Raw genomic sequence first — 17,500 nt, forward strand, 5'->3', positions numbered from 1 at the left:
AGCACCTCTCCTTATCAGAGCTTGGAGCTTCTCCCTCTCATAAACATCAGATAATGCAGTTGAAGGTTAACTGTCGTTTCCTTCGTTGGACAAAGCTCTAACTCTCTACTCTGCTAGATTTAAACTCCGCTTTCATTATGTATTAGATCAGTCCAGACTGAAGGTCGTTCACTGTCTTAAAAAACTTTTGTCTTTCGCCACCTCACGATTATCATTAACACCGTAGTTAAAATATCCGTTTTCAAGAAGAAGGTAATAAGCAACTCGGTTTATCATAAACAGAAAACATAAGAGCAGAATAAATTATAATAATGTTGAGTATCATCTCGAAACGGTGGAAGATAATATGCAATTTTTATTTTCGGATATTTATAATTGTTTCCTGCTTGACTACAGGTCAAATGACTATGGGAACTCAGATGATCTTCGAACACTAAATGTAACTTTATTCTCGCGATATCTTCAGGATTCGTATAAGGGAAATGTACCCAATATCCTACAATTTACAGGTGTTTGTTCCTCGGTGCCAAGAAGCAGGGAAACATCAGTATTAACTGAAACTCTTACGATCCCGTCAGTCCGCTCCTAAAACCTCGTGCATATTCAAACCTGTCAAAGCCAAATAGATCTCACGTTGGACTGGAAAAAAAAGTGATGTAGTCTTGTATGTTTGTAATATACTTTAATATAATCCTTACAAGAAATGTTCTCGTTCGGGAAAAATTTAATAATTACTCTGCAGAAAGGTTTGGATGGTTCGCAAAAAATGCTCTCAAAAAAGAGCATAATCCAGGTTAACTTACAGATTATAGGTATTCAGGGAATGATACATGGCTGTTTTTCTGGGTGAATAAACTTAAAGATCCAGCAATAGCAACAATCAAAGAGTCTAAGTGATGTTTTTTCTAAGGAAAATGAAAAAGGAGGTCAGTCACAGAGTTCAGAACTGACGGACTGACTGTGTTTCGGTTCAAGATAATCTGACATGCCAATAGTTAAATGCTCAGGGGTAGCCATGTAAGTTAAAGAAAAATTAGGGTATTGTGAAGAGATCTGAAAAGTCTTCAGGTTTAAACAACCAAAACAACTGATTAATAAACTTTGCCAGTATTATTTTTATTCTTATTAAAAAGCGCACATCTAAATTCACATTTTCTTTTGAACAGCAGGTTTCTAAAACGGACTAACAAGATTGTCGTTTGGCTAAAATTATGTACGTTTATTTACCGATTGGTTCCGATACCGTCAATAATATTTCAAGTGACAACTTTCTTGCCATTCATCAAAATGCTATTTTGGCCTCGCTTGCGTAACTATTCTGGCAAAATTGGAAATGCACTTATTTCCTGTTCCATTTACGGTTTGAAGATATGAGAACTGGTTCTGCAAAGGGGAATGCTCAGTAACATTCAAAAGCATAAACAGGATCATTGTTAGCTGACTTAAAAATTATACCGAATCCAGGAATAATAAATGGCTGTCTTTTCTGGGGTTCTGCCAGCTTACTCTGAAAAAGATCCAATCAATGCGAACAACTGATCTAATAAAAGTCAAATGAAAATGATATGCAGTGTTTATCACAACTTCATGCTGAAAACCCTAACTCTCTTGAGAAGAAGTCAATAATTAATGATGCATTTTTTTTTTTTTTTGACTGAACATCAACTAAAATCATCAACCAAAATAACAAACAACTGAATTAATAAAACTTGCCAATCTGCTGGCTGCTGCAGAAAGCGTGAGAATTCAGTTTTCCTAATCTGCAAATAAAATACGTCTTCTCGAGAAAATCTCAATAACAAGTTCTCCGATTTACCAGTAATCCGCAAAGAAAGCCTTGCTAGATATGCCCGTCAACGGTCAACAAGTCCTATAACCAGTGATTAATGTGGGCTTTAAACTAGTTAAAATAAATTAAGAGGCAATTCATGACAAGTATTTAAGACACAAAAGAAGGCCTTCTAAACAATATAATTCAAAGTAAATTAACATTAATGATTACATTTCATATTCGTTGATTAATGACTCATTCTTACACCTAGATTCACAACACAACCATAAACATAACATGAACTGATGATAATAATAATAATTAAAATAACTTATTTCAGTTAGCGACCTTATAACCTAACATAATGCAAGGCAACTGACAGTACAAAAATACATGAGCATATGCGGACAAAAAGGAACTGACATATCTGCACTACCAGCAAAAACTATTGCAACATTAACAATAGTTATGGTACAGACACGAACAAATAATTAGAGCACCGATGCATTTAATAAGACAGACGAAAAGAAGCTATAACAAAACAATAGTAGCTATTAAACATCTCAGGAAAAAACCATAATTTGAAATTATATAAAAACAAAAATGTTTTTTCAATACGAAGGCTAAAAATTATCATTGTGGTATATTCCAGCAAGAATTTCATTTGAGACGGAATATCATCCAAAAAAAACGGACGAGTTACGATAATTGTAGTTACAATATATTTGCAGTACTATGAACAACAACTCCCGTATCTCTCTCTCTCTCTCTCTCTCTCTCTCTCTCTCTCTCTCTCTCTCCGTAGGCCTGTGGACAATGAACACTGCACGTATACTGAAACAGATGGATAGGCATGTGAAATTTCCTCCGCGCGCCCCTCCCCCTTCACAGTCTCTCCTCTCTCTCTCTCTCTCTCCTCCGCTCTCTCTCTCTCACTCCCACTGATTGTTATTTTCTCCATTCAGCTTTCTATCTCTCCAAATCGACAGAGAAAAATAATTTTAGTGCTCCTGATTTGAATAATTGGCTCTGTATAATAAAACGACTCTCTCTCTCTCTCTCTCTCTCTCTCTCTCTCTCTCTCTCTCTCTCTCTCTCTCTCTCTCTCTCTCTCTCTCTCTGCAGTGTGATAATGTAGGATGAAAATGGAGCCAAAAATGCAAATCATTTCATGCATAGTGGGACGTAAAACTCATTTACGTGGCACCATCTTTGTTTGTCTTTGGGGCCGAGAAAAGATGTTGAGAAGACTTCCGGCAGAAGAGAGAGAGAGAGAGAGAGAGAGAGAGAGAGAGAGAGAGAGAGAGAGAGAGAGAGAGAGAGAGAATTGGAATACTTAGGAATACATCAATCTAAATCTGTTATTACATATAACGACAAACATTTGTCATACTTTCTTGGTTATGCAATTACCGCTTTCGTGACTGAATTAAAAAAAAGATCAAGAACGTATAACTCCAGAGAGAAGAGAGAGAGAGAGAGAAAGTAGGAGGACATAGTTGTAGGATAATTGTTCCATCAAGAGAGACGCTGATGCCCGTTCAAGGTGAACCAGTATCTTAACAAATATGGTCGCCCTCCAGCCTTGAAGGAGCTCACATATTCTTCAACCTTACACAAAGACCTAGTTACAATTACTTCTGACGCGGCAGCATAGACACATACACGCACAGACAAAACACCACACGTGGAGGAGCAGAGACAAACAGAAAACGAACACAAGCACTAAACAAAATAGTCTCGGTATTTGTGTTACATAATACAAAGCACGACGAAATGGCAGAGGCGTCATGTATTTCTTTACTCGTCTGCAAATGAATTGTTCCTACGCAAGTAGATGTTCGTGGGTAAATGTAATAGACGAAACAATACAAAAAGGAAAAAAATACATTACATTAACGATACAGTAGGATATAAAATAAGCTAATGAATTCATGCGTCACGAAATTACAGGAATGTTAGTAAAATGGACACCTTCCCAACAAAGCCTACTAGACTGAGAGAAGAAATCATTGGAAATCCAACCAGTACAAACTAGAAAGAATTCTTTGATGCAATTAATACCACATACGACCACAACAAATTCACGAATCTAGAAAACTAAACCTGCCCTACTGTTCGTTGGTGGCTACTAACTTCGCTTTTCTTTATTACATTTCTCTTTCGCTTTTCTTTATTACGTTTCTCTTTCAGTCATTCAGAATTCTTCAACTAGCAGCTCTCTGCTCGGTTTTGCTAGGCCGACGGTTGGCTCCGGGTCTTCCGCCCACCAGTCCACTCACCTGCTAATGGGTACAAGAGTCTGTTGCGTCATGAAAAAGGGCGTGGGGCTAGCAACCTCATCCTCAAAGACTTTTGAAGAAGATTAAAAAAATGAATATTTTTTTTTAAGACGTAATAATAAAAAAGAGGGGAAGACATTCAAGCAACAAGATAGGAGTGGTAACATTCTTTACATAATTAAAAACATCAAAAATTCCCTCCATTCTTCTCCGCCAATTAGGATACTGGGAAGCTTCCAAGGAAGAATAACTTCTGAGGGAACGACAGGATTCATGACGTTTCTTCATTTGCTACAGCGAATAAAAATGGGAAATAAGCGTGGTAAGGTGTGAAGGGGATTATGAGGCTTGGTGTGGACCTCCAAACTCTGTAACTCTGTAAAGCCAAAAGAGACTACTTTCTAGCGCATTTTTTTGGATAAGCTTTTCACTGTAAACTTAGAATTGCAGTAAATGAAGATTTTCTACTGTGGCAGATGATAGCTTCATCGCTTGATTCCCAATAGGATAAAGGCTTGTGATAAACATATAAACAAAAAGTGATTCCCATTCTTGAAAATAAGAAGTCAATGGATTTATGTGTATATGTATATATATTACACACACACACACACACATATATATATATATATATATATATATATATATATATATATATATATATATATATATATATATATATATATATATATATATCTATATATATATATATATATATAATTACAAAACAGATGTCGACACATAAACTTAATTACCTTACTTGAGAGAGAGAGAGAGAGAGAGAGAGAGAGAGAGAGAGAGAGAGAGAGAGAGAGAAATTAACTGGAGGTGGCGCCACAGCTGATAAACAAACAATTTAACTTGCTCCTGTGCTGTTGCGCCATGTGCAAATGAGTTGACTCACCATACCGACCTCTCTTTACTCACATGACCCCACCACCCCCCCACACACCAGGCCACCCAGGCCCCCCATTGTCTGTTACCCGCTCCTCCACATGGCCCCCTCCCAAACCCACTTCATTTTGCCACCCCCGGTAACACCCTCGTATTACCAACAGCACATCGTAATTGCCTCCTGCCCTGATGGTGGCACAGTGGAATTTCAACGAACGAAGCCTCAGATGATTTTCCTGCTAACCTCAAGTCTTTCAGGGCTAAGAAGAACGTACTCCATTCCTCTTCATTCACTAGACTCATTGTCATAGTCGAGTAATCTGCGAGTAATTTGCCCTGCTGACTATCTGGTCATCCGTCTAAGTCCAATTCGATCTTTAATTTTTGCTATGGGTTTCTTATGCCTGGGCATTGTTTTCGACAATGCTAATAGTTAAGAAGTCAAAATGAATCTCGAATAAGCTTCTCATAAATGAAATTAACATCATCCTCTTTTTAACTGAATAACATTTAACTGAGTTGAATTAAACGTGTTGTTACTTTTAATTCAAGAAATTTCTGAGAGATCGCATCAACATAACTACCTATTTATAAATGCCGGTTTATTATCCGTAAGAGTATCTACTTATCCATCTATTTAAGTGTTTACAGAAACAGATTAGAGACAGTTCAATTCTTAGTATCGATGCTGGTGGCTCGTTCATACTGGGAGGACTTTGGTCCAAAAAGTTCTTGGAAGGTTATGCACGGACCAACAGTGGGGAAACCCAGTGATTTTACTAAGTGAAACGTTTTAGAAGAACTGTGCTCATAAAAAAAAAAGAGTTGTCACACACACATATATATATATATATATATATATATATATATATATATATATATATATATATATATATATATATATATAGTATATATATATATGTGTGTGTGTTACAGTAAGACTGTGAAACCAGGAATTTCAAGAAATCCATGAAATTTTTCAGGTAATTCGTGAAATCACCAATTCACGTATGGACATTTGATCCCCGAGGGGCTAGTACTAAACACAGCTAAACAGAGATTCATCTAAACTGTTTCGCCTGTTTAGTACTAGCTCCTTGGGGATCAAATGTCCCTAAGTGCATATGATCACACTTGACGCCCAAAGGCTAGTACTAAACACCGCGAAACACATTTGATCCCCGAGAGGCTAGTACTAAATACGGCGAAACAGTGTAGATGACTCACTGTTTCGCCGTGTTTAATTCAACCTCGAGATCAAAATATCCCTGAAACAATTGGTGATTTCACGAATTCCTGCAAATTTCAGGGATTTTCGTGAAAACCTGGTTTCACAATCTTACTGTAACATATTATTATATATATATATTATTATACATACATATATATATATATATATATATATATATATATATATATATATATATATATATATATATATATATATATATATATATATATATATATAATGAAACTAACTAAACATAAAAGTAATCAGTAAATACAAACTAACAATTAATCACAAAATTACAAAAAAAAGAAAAATCAAACACAAACATCAAAATAAAATGTCTAACGATCCATTTTCGCCTGGAGTACTATGAAATCGAAGTCAAATGTATTTTAGTTGAATGGGACCAGTCTTTATTCATTTCCGGTTTCATCCTTTCAGTAACCAGCGACTGAAATTAGAAAGACACTGCCTTAAAATCCAGGTCAGTGAAAGGATGGTCACTAAATTATTAGGAGGATGAAACCCGGAACAAGAACATGTCTTGTATTCAACTATCCATCCTGTGATTTCACAGGCTAAGTTGAAATGGATGGTTATCATTTTACTGAAATTAGAAAGTAAGTGAAGTGATGGTCTTTGTTTACGTTTCACCTTATTTATATGCTTGCGTTTGATTTTTGTTTATCATTTTCGTAATTTTGTGATTCATTTCTAGTTTGTATTTTCAATTCTTTTTATGTTTTGTTAGCTTTTACCTAAGTTTTTAGGAAAATTGTTTAATTATTTTATTATATATATATATATATATATATATATATATATATATATATATATATAGATATATATATATATATATATATATATATATATATATATATATATATATATATATATATAAATATAAATATAACACTCACGTTCAATTGTTTAGTATATTTGTCTCGCGTATATATGACCTTTCGAATTATATATACGAAGTTGACGTAAAACTGATCAATTAAATGGGAGTTTCTAAGTATATCTTACCCGTATTTAAATGAAGTGAAATCCGAGAAAGATATAATGGTTCCTGTTCAAGACACGGAGGAGGACAACGTGCACGAGGACCACGTAAGATTCATATTTAATACAACATGTGAGTCGTAATGAGATCTCTTCCCGCGGCCGTTTTTCAAACCTTTTCAAATTCGGAGGAGAAATAACATCCAGTTTCATGTTTAAGAACTTGTTTTCATTCCACACATTCCGGATGCTTCTAATTTTCAGAGTTAGCCTATCTTTACTGATTAGTTTCTCTTGTTGTCTATATTTTTTTTTTATTAAAAACGCTGCTTGTTCTTTATTTAACAGTCTGACCTGTAGTAATCTTCAATTAAACTGAGCAGTTTTGGTTTTAACGAAGACTGCATGTGTCGAGTTGAAAAGTTTTGGCGTCGCTCAAGAGGATAATTCTTTAGCAACATTTTAAAATGATCTGTGGCTATTAAAACTGGCGTCACGCAATATTTTAATCTCAGAAGGCTGTTCATAGCTGTATTTTCCCGCCAGTATTTTTGCACGAGCATATCGTTATTATTCAAGCATTTCCAAACACGTATCAAGGTTTTGTATCGCATGAAAGTACAAAATACATAACCACAGCCTAATCATCGAATTGCACTGAAGGAAAGTCAAAATAATTACTGCACAAAGTGGTATGCGAGAAAAATTATAATCGCCTGAGTGATTATGGTGGCAAGGCACCACTTCAGAGAAAGAATAATGAGCACCGTAAGCTGAAAAATATCCCTGACAATTAACTGCAGACGAGCATCAACAGAGAGAGAGAGAGAGAGAGAGAGAGAGGAGGGTATCTGATGAGCGGTTTCATTCCGGCAAGGTCCGGATTACCTCGCTGAGACCGTCCCGTTTTTCGCTCTTCTCTTTTTCTCTGCAGAATCAGTTTCACGCCACAACAGCCGAATAACAACCAATTACCGTACTTACTGCTTAGGTGAATAAGGAAACTGGATGTTAAAATAAAATGCCCATATCGTTCCCTTCCTAGCCAATCGGGTACCGACCAGGTCTGTCAATAATTGCCCCACAGAGGCAAGAACGTATATTCTCGTAATAATATGTGTGTGTATGTATGTGTGTGTATATATGTATATATATATATATATATATATATATATATATATATATATATATATATAGATAGAGAGAGAGAGAGAGAGAGAGAGAGACAAAATGTTTACTCATGACAAAATACATCTGCCCTTATTCTGACAAGAGGAACATGAAAGCAGTGGAAAGATGTTTCTGACACTGAGTGAAGACGTGCATCAACTGAGAGACATTCACCTAAGAAGAAAAAGAGAGAGACCTGGGCAACGATGACCGGGGGCGGGGGCATGGGAAAGAGGGGCAGTTGAATACACGGCGAGCGTTCGTTTCCGGTATCTTCAGTGCCCTATGGCTCATGCCCTCTCTCTCTCTCTCTCTCTCTCTCTCTCTCTCTCAATGTCCCCACTCTCTGTTCGGAACTGCGTTCGATCCCCGGACAATGAAACGAAACACGATGGGAAAGTTTCCTTCAAAATTTATTACGTATGTTGACCTACGCAATGAATTAGGTACCCTATTTGTGGGCCGCAAATGGTCTTAGCCAGACAAACAGAGAGAGAGAGAGAGAGAGAGAGAGAGAGAGAGAGAGAGAGATGTATGAGGAATGAGTGTTCCTTTAATTTTGTTTATCCTATCATAATTATGAACTGAGGGCCTCGAAGAGGTAATCTTCACCCCGTCGGAGTGAAAGTTTTCATTGCAGTTCCCTCTTCCCATTTTCTCTCTCTCTCTCTCTCTCTCTCTCTCTCTCTCTCTCTCTCTCCCGTGAAGGACAGGAAGAAGTAACTTGAATCTGCGTCTCACAGGCGACCATTAAACCTGACGTCATTTCCGGCACTAACCTCGCCACCACCTGCCATGAGACCCCCGCCTTCCTTTCCACCTGTTAGGATGAGATTTCTCAGTAATATTTTTACCTTCGTTTCTCAGATGATGAATCTGACGGGTGTCGAAATTAATAGTGAATCATACTTCGCTCGGACATTTTAATAATAATGATTAATTAACAAGTTTTAGAAGTGTGACTCACATATTGTTCAGACATTTTATTTCGTTTGCAATGATTGCCTTCAATAGTATAGAGACAAGGCGACTATAATAGATGACGATAATTGATCAGATGATTACAGTTGCTGTTTATGATAACTGCATTTATGTCTACCGAAAAAATTTCAACTTTTAATATTTTGTTATAACAGGTGAGGTAAGCAACGTTTACGATTACAGACAGTTATAAAACACTAACATCAAAAATATTCTACGAACTCCAGATTATGTTATCACCATATTGGAGCACAAACGTTCACACACACACACACAACATGCAACTAACACGTGCCCACACACATGGATAATTAACATAAAGATCGCACAGAATCACGGACATATTTTTAGTAATATACATATGAATATGCTTTACTGTGTACATGTAAATACACACATAAACACAAACACACACATATACAGCTTTTTATATATATATATATATATATATATATATATATATATATAAATATATATATATATATATATATATATATATATATATATATATATATAAATATATATATATATATATATATATATATATATATATATATATATATATATATATATATATATAAATTATATACATATATATTATATACATATTTAATATTTTATATTTATATATATATATACATATATATATATATATATATAGGCTATATATATATAAATATATATATATATATATATATATAGAATATAAATATATATATAATATATATATATATATATATATATATAAATGCTTCTCTTTAGTATTAGATACCATACTACTTCATACCTCTTTCAAGTCAATAATCTAGGTCTTCCACTCCTCCTTTCTTACATTTCCGAATTATGCCCTCTTTTCACCGATCTATCTTTCCCCATTCTTTCCCAAGATCATCAACCATTTCAAAACACTGCCATCTATCCCTTCACCTACTTGCGTTATTACTACCATGTACGTATTTCCACACTTCTCACCTTTTCAATTCTTCATGCAAGACAAAAGCTACACATATATACAACTAAGCTTAACCTTTATTCTTCCAGATCCATAAGAAGATTTGGCTCTAAAATCCCATCTGTTATCTCCACCAGATATCATATCATTACCTTCCTAATCGTTTACACACACCTTCTTACATTCCTTCGCTGACTCATCTCTTTCATCATCCCTTTACGTTTACCCCACTTTCTGCTGACATTTTCTGCCGTTTCTCTCTACTTCTTCTTCTTCTTTTAACGTGCTTGTTTCCCGTTTGCATGGGGCAAGCACGATGCCTTCTTTCGAAGGACTTTGATTTGGCTTTGGGGTAGACTTTGTAGTCTCGTTCGGCTACCCAGCCCGTCATCGCTTAGACCCCGGTAGCGTATGTACATGTATTGTACCAGTCACCAGCGCCCTTTCTCCCAGCAGCGAGAGTCGTTGCGCGGTTAGGTCGACAGTCGAGACGTGTGAGGTGTCTGTTATGTTTTTAGAAGATGTTGGAGTGGCTATGTTTGGTGTGTATTAGTCTGTAACACCCATTTGCTATCCCCAGTTAATACTGCACCATCTGCAAACAGTAATTTCGCTCTGCATTCAATACCCATTTTATTATCATACAATTTTCCTCTTACGTCTTATATCCTTTCTGCGACTTCATTTCTTATTCCATCAATCAATAATGCAAAACAGCCAGGGGAGCAAAAAAATCCCATTCTATACTATCCGTCCTTAGCACCCATCACATTGCCTCGCTATCAATTATTTCGTATCATTTCTCTAGGCTCCTATATGCCATGCTAACCTTTTTTTTTCTGATCAAATTTTTTTCCCACAAACCCTTTTTTTTTTAGCCTAAATTAACACATTACTCTAACTATCCTTCTATCATCTGTCTAACTTTGTCAATCAAAATCACGCCATACACTTTTCCCGATATACCAGACAATGCTGCGCTCCTGTTACCTTCATCGTTATATGATGGAACAGTATTACTTTTGTAACCTTTCTCTCGGGTAAATATACCTCACATGCTCTGGTCAGCCATTCGACCACACTTTAATCTCACTTGCAATCCAAACAAATTCTGGTGCCATTCCATTCTTTAAGCGTTGATTGCCTCCTTTACAAAATACTTCCAGAGGAGAGAGACAAGAGAGAGAGAGAGAGAGAGAGAGAGAGAGAGAGAGAGAGAGAGAGAGAGAGAGAATGGGCAACCCACAACTGTTTTGATATTTTAATAAACTTTTCAAAGTATGCATCTACAAATACTCTGCGATATAATTGTATTTATTTGATTCTACGATCTATGAAAACATTCAGAGAAATACCGGTTTGGTGGTTAAGAAATTAAGAAACACACTCTAGATTATTTCTAATCTGTTAGGGCATCAACCAACAACTGACGCATTCCGACCAATAAACCCTAAAACTTTCCAATAACCAATGGAAAGATAATGTCACAACCATGAGGATTTTCATGCACATAACCAGTTTGTCAGTTTGCCGTGTCGCTTTTCTTGGATGCACCATTATAGTAATGTTTATTTATATATTCATCAAAGGTAAAATTAGAATGAATAAACACAAGGTAAAAAAAACTGTATAATTACCAGTAAACTTAGTACATCAAAAAACAGCCACTAAAACTTACGAATAACGTAAAGAAAGAGCGCTATAAACATACCATGTTAATTCATGCAAATGGGTTTAAATAAAAAAAATACAGATGAAAAAAAGTGAATTAGCACGAACGGGCGCACGTACTAACTAAAATCTGGAGTAGGCAGAGTGACAAGCAAACGCACTGTAGCATAGGGAGCCGAAAATAGAATGCAGGAATATTTCTCCGCCATCATTATAATGAGAATATTTTGCACCGATCATAAAAACTCTCATTTGCCGAATCACTCCATTTAATGAAATAAACAACAATCGTTTTTGTTTTGAACAGGGGCTTTTAACTCTGACTTTTAATAATGAATCAAAATAAATGTATTTTTTCTCTTCGTTTGTTTGGGCGAGAGAGGAAACACATTTATTTAATTATGATTTTAAGCACTTTTTTCAATAATTGATTCACTTGATATCTCTGATGAGCCATTTGAGAGCATAGCAATTACATTTTACTCTCCAAAAACACACATAAAAAATATTAATGTGAACTGTCATGATAAATCAAAGTGTAAGCCAGCATTCTTTTTTTAATGAAACGGCATTAAACATAATGACTTTTATGCGAAATACCTAGTCAATATGCTGATCGTCACAAAGCTTTTGTTGCTGTTTTCCATCCCTTGGCTTGTTACACACAAATGAGGTACATATTGGCTACATATTGGCAATTACAGGGACTTCTCTTCACTCCTCCGTATGCCGTATCACTATGAAATGAATCGATGTAAGGAAGAAGACTGCAATCTTGAGACAACCTTGTTTTAACAGGAGAATGCTGTGTTCGTTACAATGTAAGATGCAACATGAGGGGTCTGAATAACTAGATTTTTTAACTTTTATCTCTGTAATAAGACATTCGAATTCTATTAAATTTTCTGAAGATCATTTCAGATCAACATTCACAACTATATAAGATCGCCATTCACAATAAAAAAAGCTGCGATGAAGGAGGCCAGTTAATTAAAACTTATTTTTGAGAGTTGGGGCAGTTGGTAGGTCCCATCTTAATAGGGGCAACATCCTGGGGCAACAATCTTGTCGCTGGAGTATTCAACTCTTTAGCGTCCTTAACCTCTTGCTGGCTGAATGACTGACGCCTCGATTAGCAGCGAATTGCTAAAAGGTGCCAGAAAGCTTGATCACGTGACACTGTCATTACGCTCTTGTACTTACAATATTCATTTTATTGTAATATAAACTAACCTCAGCAACGCTATATGCAAATCTTTATTGCGCTGCCAGAGTACTAACTTGGCTGGTTTTACACGATAATGCCAGAACTGACGAACGGCCAGTATTTGTTGATACAGTTTACAAAAGGATGTCATTTTGGAATGTCAGGTTGCAAAACAGAGGCTATAAGCCAGACATTAGTAATCATTGTAACCGACGCATTTTCATCCTTTAGACAAAAATATTACATAAAACTTTTTTGTAAAGAAATACTAATCAGAATGGAACAGTGGTTATAACAAACGCGAGAACACAAATTTATCAAAACGAAACACCACTGAGGTATTTCCACTGCTCTCACTTTATTGTAATTCATCTGTTTACAAGAATGGGAAGACCTACCAAAATCGAAGGTACTCACTTTTTACAACTGAACTTTTTTCCAGGGTGGGTAAGGGGTTCCCTTTCCATTCTCTTTAAGTATCAGTGGATCTGTACTTAGATATGGAGAACTGATGTTTGAAAAACATCCAGCGCTACGCTGCAAAGTCATACTCTATATGTCAATCTCAAAATAGAGCTATAAGAGCCTATTCTTTGCTCTGACAGGTTGGAAGTCATTCCACGGCTTTGCCTGAAATGAAATTTAGTAACAAGACCGTCACTGACAATTTACATAAACCGACTTCTTCCTTTGTTAGTTACAACAGAATGCACAATAAATCTTTGCTGTGATATATTTCTAAACAACATATAGCTTAAAGTATTAAACATGGATGAGATATCTCTTTGTTATTTCAGAATGAATGACAAACACTTGAGAGTTCAGTATTATATTTTTAAACGTCGAATGAAACTCTAATGGCGTCTTGCGAATTTCAGGTACAAAGCCCACAAGGATATCTCGTTACCCCTTTGAGTTTAATGGATGAAGTTTAGGGACTATTATTATTATTATTATTATTATTATTATTATTATTATTAGTTTAACCAGACCCACTAGGCTGACTTTCCAACCTCATAGGGCTGGTCCGAAGGATTAGATTAAAATACCAGGTCCAGGCCTGAAGCCAAGCACTAGGACTCAATAGATCATTCAGTACGATGATGAACGAATTAAAATGAAATTAAAAACTGCCCATAGGCACATGCTCTCATACTGAAACACATACATAAAATAAATACATTTACTCAGGTTTCTTACATACACACTAAAAGGGTAGATCAAAATTCAGAATATAAGTTAAGTAATATTTTAAAGTTTTGCTTTTTTTTAAAATTTGACAAATGTTAAAAGGGATTTCGTGTTTTTATTATTCACTTATTTTTATATTTTGTTTATTAAATAACAGTTCCTCATGAACATCAAAATCGGAACGACTAAAAATGTAAAAGATTGTGACAAAATTTCCTCCATTGATTTATTTCCAAAAGTTGACAGTTGCTGTTGGTCATACTTTGGACACTCACATAACACATGTCTGACTGTTATTGTCACAATGCACTCTGAGCACTCGGGAGCCGGGCCACGTGGGCTATTCATCAAGTGCCCATGTGTCAGACGAGTATGGCCTATTCTGAGACGTGTTAGAATTACTTGTGGGTGTCTCTCTCTCAGATATGAACAACTCCATTTTTTAAAATTAGGTAGCTTTCTTATACTCGAAGTAAATCAGATTTAAAATAATATTTCTTGAAGATAACAATTATAAACATGAAGTTTCATTCCAGGACTCTTCAGTCTTTGCGAACATGAATAATTCGTTCGTTACAACTGCGCACAACAAACTGCAGATTCCGTGGATTCATTTTGTTCATAACCTCATGTGTGCTTCAGGTTCGAAGGTAAACTAAAAAGAAAATTTATTCTTCATCCTTTGAAGAACCAAACTAACATAAAGAATACATACAGTATATATCTGCTTTAATGAATTGTCACAAATGAAGATGATGCCCCATGAATAACCACTTTCATTCCAAAAATTGGATTAAGAAATGTCTTTACACCATATTTCTATCTGGACTTCCAAACCATAACTGAATCTATTCATTCATTCACTCACAGTTTCTAATAATTTATATATCTGTTTTCCAGACTCAAACTCGATTACATATCTAGTTTAATAGACCATCGAGCTTAATTAGACCACTGAGCTAGTTGTAGGCCCGAAATTAGAAACATTCGAGAAATAATCCGTTCTTCTTTACTTTTAAGGGTCATTCAATTAATATTAAAAAGATTAAAAATTCACGTTGTAGATTTTCATTCGCTCGTACTGTTCGTAAAGTATTGGTAATAATCTATATTTCTTTCCTTCAACTGCAAAAGCACACTTAAGTAATGAAACCACTAACGACAAGTCTTTGACTTGGTGAAATAATTCAATTACTTCTTGCTAATTATTTCATCATTGCTGAGAGTTGTAAGCGCTAGGGTTCAAAAATTACTGTTCTTGTGAACTTTATACATACCATTAAAGATGTATTTTAAATTCTCATCTTAACGAATTTTATTCAACTAATTTTTTTCTAATGTCTTGAGTATAAAGCTACAGTGAGTACACTTCTAAGTTGTGGCCATCACTTCTAATAACAAAATATGCAATTCAATCACTGAAAAACACAAACTACAAATATAAGAATGATGAGTGAGGAAACTGCATTTAATATTACCAACAACAACATTAATAATAACAATATTGTCTTCGCTTCAGATTTCCAGAGTTTAAAACCCCTGATACCCTCTTAACACGAATCTCACATTACTATGGCGCTACAAAGAAAACCAGACCTCAATCGATTTCTATAATTCCCGCATTCACTTTCTACATGCCAGATCAAGAAATCCTTTATAAAATACCATTTACTGATAACATAAAACAAGACTAGATCACAGCTGCGTATTTACACACAGAGAATCTTTTTTCCCTCTAGAAAGTTCTGTTACAATAAACAGACTTCAATTCATTATCTACAAATATGTATATGTATATATATATATATATATATATATATATATATATATATATATATATATATATATGTATACATATATACACACCAAGCTAACTTCATGATAAAGCATTAACCTCTCCACAAAATGCAACTGTTGGACGTTAGTTGCAAAAAAAAAATATAAAGGCTTTCGCGTTCAAAGACCCTGAACGGCTTCAAACTTCACGCACAAAAGAAACGACTACTGGTATTCTCAGAGTTAATAGTAGGGGCCTCTTACGTTTCTCATTTATATAAATGATCCCAGAGCGTCCATTCTCAACTGTTTTTGTTTTACTGATGATAACCCTAGTCCAATTCCACAAGGACTCAAATTATGAAAGATGACAAAGCACTAATCAAGATGTTTTTCAGCCTTCGTCTTCGCACCGGTCTGAGGAAGACGTCAGGTCAACGTGTACTTGGCAAACATTCATGAGCAAACATTCAATTGTATTTATACCGACAAAGAACAATCCAAAAGTGCAAGAATTATTTAGCAAAAACAGAACAAAAGCTGAAGTTTGTGTTTTGGAAACCTCAGAATTTTTAAACGCGGAAATCTTGCATAAAACGTGTTCTCTAGCAACGACGCAAATCCCCAGAAGAAATCAGAGGTTTCCCTGTGTCCTGATCAGAATAAACAGTGCTGACTATGAACTTGTATTTCAGACAAGGACACCAAAGCCTTAATATGAGCCTTATTCAACAGATCTTTGATGTAAAATTTTAATTACTCATAAAAAATACCAGTGGAATGTTTCTGAAAAATTAATGACCTGAGACATACGTTAAGATTCAGAATCTAGAATTCACGTTGCTGAATAACAGAGCCAGAGCTAGTTTGTAAATTCATAATATTATTATACAGAAAAATGTTTCATATATATATATATATATATATATATATATATATATATATATATATTATATACAATTAATATATATGTATATATGTATGTATGTATATATTCAAATTAATACAGCAACAAAAAACTTAAAAATTATTAAAAACTTTTCCATCTTGTTGTTCAATGGCCAATTTATAAATTCTACAGCAGAAGTTCTTGTTTCGACTGCTATTTTAATGAAATAATCCATATTATTCACTTATGAGTCCACGTAAATGCGTTTATTTATTATCCTCATAAGACGACACAAATTCAGAATATTCCTGAATTCACATTACTAGACGAAAGCATCCTCATGGAGAAAGATGTTAGAAAGTTAAATCGACACATCCCCAATATGCCCAACGAAAATAAAAGCTAAGTGATAATGACCAATTTTTCTCTTTTATGAATATTGTACTTTATACCATTCATGCTGTTACGAATGAAATACAC

This window comes from Macrobrachium rosenbergii, chromosome 52 (assembly GCF_040412425.1).
Source record: "Macrobrachium rosenbergii isolate ZJJX-2024 chromosome 52, ASM4041242v1, whole genome shotgun sequence".
Taxonomy (NCBI): domain Eukaryota; kingdom Metazoa; phylum Arthropoda; class Malacostraca; order Decapoda; family Palaemonidae; genus Macrobrachium; species Macrobrachium rosenbergii.